Source organism: Pinus tabuliformis, chromosome X, assembly GCF_031772625.1.
Source record: "Pinus tabuliformis cultivar Carrire ecotype Pingquan chromosome X, CPIR1, whole genome shotgun sequence".
Classification (NCBI taxonomy): Eukaryota; Viridiplantae; Streptophyta; class Pinopsida; order Pinales; family Pinaceae; genus Pinus; species Pinus tabuliformis.
In genome coordinates, this window is record NC_142308.1 from 243,069,693 (window position 1) to 243,075,410 (window position 5,718).

Genomic DNA, 5,718 nt, shown 5'->3' on the forward strand with positions numbered 1-5,718 from the left:
TTCTATAAGAGCCCATTGTAGAGTAAGATATCTATCAAAATATTGCTAAGTCTCCTAGTGATCTTAATGATTTATTTTTCAAATTGGGAGGGGATGTGGTATGCATTTGTGGTTAAATGTATATGTAATGTGGTAAGAGCATATGTAATAGTGGTTGGGATAATAAAATGGACACATATATAATGTGTAAATATGTATATATAGAGATCATGTAAATATTATTGAAAAACATCTGATTGTGATATATGAATATATTGGGGTATTTGGGGGTTTTCCTATTCTTTAAAAAAAATTTTGTGTAACTCGTGTCACTTATCTATCCTCCATTGACACATTTGGTGTACATGGTGCCTACTCTAAGTTTATTATTGATATGTTAAGTATTTGTTAACATTTGGAATTGAAAAACATGCTTGAGACTAGTTTTAGGACTAACAAAAAAAATTGTAACTTCCATATCATATAGGTTGGAAGGTATACAAATTAGAACCTAAAATTTTTACAATGGGTATTTTTTTATGTTTCCTCAAGCTCTCAAAAATTTCAATGTCTGAAACTTCTCAAAAAAAAATGAATAAAGTGAAAATACAAACATGACACACTTGAAAGAACCAAACCTAAAGACTATATGTTGCAAAACCAAATGTTATTCTTCAAAACCTTAAAATATCATAGCAACACCAAATGCACACCATGTACACCAAAGTGTAGTGACAAATAAGAATTGAGATACAGAATAACTACAAGAATTTGGGAATTTTTTAGAGATACTATCACACATTTCTCAATAACAACTACACCATCTTTGGGGGTGAATAGCAACATTTATTTACTTTATCTTTTGAAACATATATTTTGTTATAAATTTTTGCAATAATTTAAGGTGGTCACAATTTTGCCCTGAAAATTACAGAAATTATATTAGAATTTTGAGAAAATCCACCAGAATTTTTTGGAAATCTCAGTTTTTTTTACAAAGAAAAAAAGCAGAAATGCATTATATTAAGACAATATAAAGACCATTATAAGATACATAATGGTGGCATATGAAGCCACTTCCAGGATGTTTGAGAATGCATCTGTGGGCATGTGGACATATTCCATCACATTTGCAGCAGAATTAAAACAAGTCTCAAAAAGCAGGCAACATGGGATATATTCCATCACATTTAAAGCAGTGTTAGGGGTATACATATTCGGATTGCCTTATTGAAAGACGACAACATAGATTTTCAAAAAGCAGAAACCATTGAGATGAGACAATCCCGAAGCTAAATGGCCAGCTGATTTGAAATTGAATCATTAAATAGCAATGATGCGATGGAGGATGTAGGTATAAGGAACTTTGGAATCACGGAAAATTTTATGGTTCCTCCATTTCCAGGCGCACCATATCATGATGACGATGAGAAAACACAGTGGCTTCCATTGGTTGCGCCACCAATCGAAAGCTGCATGGATAGAGACAAAAACAATGAGGAAAACCAAAAATAATGGCCAGATCATACCAGATTTGTTGAGAGGAATTGCATTGGAAGAACATGTGGAGATTTGATTTTTCGTCGGATTCGCACATCGAACACTTGCTTGGGCCGTGCCAACTTCTTTTTCTCAGGTTGTCCCACTACAAGTTGTTCTTGTAATATACCAGCCACGCAAAGAAGATCATCCTAGGGGGGCATCCCGATTTCCAAAGAGACAAAGGAAAAATAGAGTTGATTTACGAGCCCTTGAAGAGATAAGGTCGAGATAGATATCTTTCACTCGAGCTGTAACCTGAGCATTTGAACATATCAGGTGGTCAGACGTGCCATGTCGTTGTATCCCACTGTCCTTGAGAGCACAGATTGGACGGCATTCCATGATATTTCGAAGATCGAAAAAACTATTCAAAAGCTTAAAAAAATTAAATAAAAAAAAAATTACCCAATCAAAAATCTCGTCATTGAAATTGTGACATCGATAAACAATGCCTAAATTTTAACATATTCAAAGAGTTTTTTTGAAGAGTTCTTTTTTCTTTTAATAAATTATTGATATACAATATTGTGTACATTTTTTTGAAATATTCCATCAATTTTGTCAACGTGTGTGTTTAATATGACATTCAAACAAAACGCTATTCATATTGATACGTACTCTGGTGTGAAGTTTTGTAGTAGCTGAATTGTTTTCCTTTTCCCTTTGCAAAAATCTTCTATGAATATTGTTTGCCGAGATCTAGCATAGGCCAGCTTTCTCTCTCTTTTTCTTAAGTTATGCACAAAATAGTAACTTCCTGTTTGATGTGCTCAAGCATGCATTACTGTCACAAAAAGCGTGATGTAGTGATTAATGGAGATGAGAGGATTTGAAAACCTCGGCTTCCTTATGCTTTCAGGGATCTTGGAGTGTCAAACACTCTGTAACAGAAACGGAAGGCTGGCTAAAAAGAGTGCAGGTTTCTGCATTCAATGTCACAAAGAGTGTGATGTAATGGAGATGAGAGAATTTGAATACCTCCGCTTCTTTATGCTTGCAGGCATCTTGGAGTGTCAAAACAGTGTAACGGAAGTGGAAGGCAGGCTAAAAAGTGTGCAGTTTTCTGAATGCACAATACCTTCTAAAAATGACCAACACTTGATTGGTAACCCTCACTTACCTTTTTCTTATTTTTTCTTTTACTTGCTTTTTCTTTTACTTTTTTCTTTTGATTTGTTGTTCCAATGGCTTCTATGACTTTTTTAGGCTCATCATACATGTTAGTTTGGTTCACTCTGCACCTCACGTTCTCACTGCCAGGCTGGTTATCACGCGTTCTCACGAGAGCCTTTGTAGGGCTTCACTTTCAACTATTTCCTCAACTCATTTAGGGAAGGATACAGATCTACTACTGACAGGGAAAGAGACAACAACAGATGAAGACAGACCACTTGATTAGCCAATCTGATTAGCAAATAGCCAAGCGTTTGAGTATCCAAGTTGAGTATCTGAGTATCCAATACCAACCGAGTAGCCCCCAGTCTGATAAGCCCAACCGTGCAGTCCAGCACTCCCCCCCCCCCCCGCAGCCCCGAATTCTTCACTCGTATTAGACCCTTAATAGCCTATTCAGACATTCCAGCCAGTTGGTAACCACTCTTGCTTAGTTCTTTCCCCAGGCTCACATGCTGGCCCTACCTAATTGGTTGGATAAGAATCCCCATACGCTTCCTTAGATCCAGGGATCGGTTCGCACGTCTGATAAACGACTGGGTGGCTGGCTTCCTTATCTATAGAGGCGGGTAACTCAATGCCACAACCCCTTCCTCCCCAGGCCCTTCTCTGGGCCTCATGACTCTATGATAAATTGTGCCATTGGCTCTTGCTTACAGAGCTTGGTCCAGAGTAGTCGTGCTTACAGACAGAGCTTTCACAGTTAGTCGATATTCGTTGTGCTTACAGACAGAGTTGGTCCATCGTTGGTCGATAAGTCACATTCCCATTTATTACTTGTATACTTTTAAGTTCTTATAATATCAAATAAAGAAAACGGAGATCATAGGATAACCATATATTTTTGTTTAAAATTATTCTTCCAAATTGATACCATCTGGAGCTTACTATATTCTAGAAGCTAGCATATCATTACACTTTTATATAATTCCTCTTCCAAATTAAATCATCAGCAGCTTACTACATACTACAAAACTAGAAGCTAGCATATCATTACATTTTTATATAATTCCTCTCCCAAATTAAATCATAAAGAAAACGGAGATCATAGGATAACCATATATTTTTGTTTAAAATTATTCTTCCAAATTGATACCATCTGGAGCTTACTATATTCTAGAAGCTAGCATATCATTACACTTTTATATAATTCCTCTTCCAAATTAAATTATAATTCCTCTTCCAAATTAAATCATCAGCAGCTTACTACATACTACAAAACTAGAAGCTAGCATATCATTACATTTTTATATAATTCCTCTCCCAAATTAAATCATCAGCAGCTTACTACATACTACAAAACTAGCTTTTGATAGACCAATAGCCTGACTCCCTGAAGTCACAAGAGCTTATTAGGTTACAAGGTCTTCTTAAACCTTGGAACCCTCTTCCAAACATAGATGTGCTGGAGATGTTGGCGTGTAAACATCCAGTCCATTGGGTATGTTAGGAGAAAACCAATCCACTATTGCACGTTAAAAAACCAAAACTATGCCAAAATCAGACTGATATATTATTGCTATGAGTAGATCCCAAGAACAGTGCTTTTAACTCAAAATGGTGTCAAGAAAATTCTAATATCAACAAATTCTAAATGAATTTTGTCAGCAAATTCTTAGAACAGTTGTTTGGCCAGAGTAGAATTCAACTTGCCACCAGCTTAGGCCGACTGGAACATACCTTACATTATTTATTCATGGGCATCCTTGGTCCCATTTAGATCTTAGCTTTTGTCCCAACTTTCTTGCAACAGCACGGTCACTCTTTTCTCCGAATTTCCAAGCATGTCTTCCTCTTCAGTTTCTCTTTGACTAGTATTCCTTCCGTTTCTCTTTTCCCTTGCTCTCTCATATCAGGATATCAGCAACCATTACTGGCGTTCAATGCCCTCATTTACCACTCATCTTTACCAGTCCATGGCTGACTGGAGTCTGGCGGTATACTCTTATAACTGGAGCGGTGTTACCCACAACAACCTTCATACAATAGACAAGAAAGATATCATAAAACTCACATCTATAGATCTGCACGAACCCATTTACCCCTCTCTCAACAGTTTGCCATTTGCTTTGTTCAATAAGTTGGAAAACTGAACGACTGGGAGAATTCTTCTTGAAGTCATTCCCAACAGGGCTGCTTATATCGAAAGATCAAGCAAACGGAGGAACGACAAATTGCCATGAGATAGGGGCCGTGCAGATCCATGGATCTGGCTTCAGTCTGCATGGACTCTCAAAGATCAGTGCTAATGAGGGAACCGAAATCCAACAGTGGTTGAGGATCATAGTGATAGAAAAGAACAAGAGACGCAGCAAAGACCTAAGGGAAAAGAATTGGAACAACATACTAAAGCCGACGCAGAAAAATTTATAGTGATAACATGGCGTGTTTAACTGAATCCAGATGGACCCATTTTAGACGGCAATTTACCTAGACATTTCTGACAAATGTCAAGATAGTTAATGCAAGGTACAAAGTACTCAGGACAACGTGAAGATGGTTAATGCAAGGTACAAAGTAGTCAGTGCTTCGCCAAAGAATTGGCGGTCAATATAGATGGTGTTATCCATCCATTAATGTATGGGCAGTAGACTTGTTGTCATATAGATTGTGTTATCTATCCATTAATGTATATAGATTTTGTTATCTATCCATTAATGTATGGGCAGCAGATTTGTTGTATTGTGTTGTCCATGTCCATCTATTAATATATGGCCAGTAGATTTGTTGAATTTTGATTGTGTTATCTATTCATTAATGTATGGCTAGTAGATTTGCTCTCAATATAGATTGTGTTGTCCTTCTATTAATGCCAAGTTGTCCATCCATCGTTAATGTATGCGTAGTAGATTTGTTGAATTTTGTTTAAATTTAATGGGAAAATCTAACTCGTGATTCTGTCATTTTCATTAGCATTAATGGATGGATAGCACTGTGGTAAGCCCAAGAATTCGCCACGTTGTGTTACGTCTTTGTAAGTTATTATAATCAGTTATTTTCAAGTATTTTTTATATTATTATTTT

The 5,718-nt window shown here is 36.5% G+C and overlaps 1 long non-coding RNA gene across 1 annotated transcript; it reads right to left on the reverse strand.

The window, feature by feature from the left end:
- Window positions 1–983: 983 nt before the first annotated feature.
- Window positions 984–5,254, reverse strand: LOC149139270 (uncharacterized). The gene is made up of 2 exons (XR_016264406.1): window positions 4,375–5,254; window positions 984–1,776 (listed from the first exon to the last, which is right to left on the reverse strand). It is a non-coding gene; the product is annotated as an uncharacterized LOC149139270 (long non-coding RNA).
- Window positions 5,255–5,718: the final 464 nt, after the last annotated feature.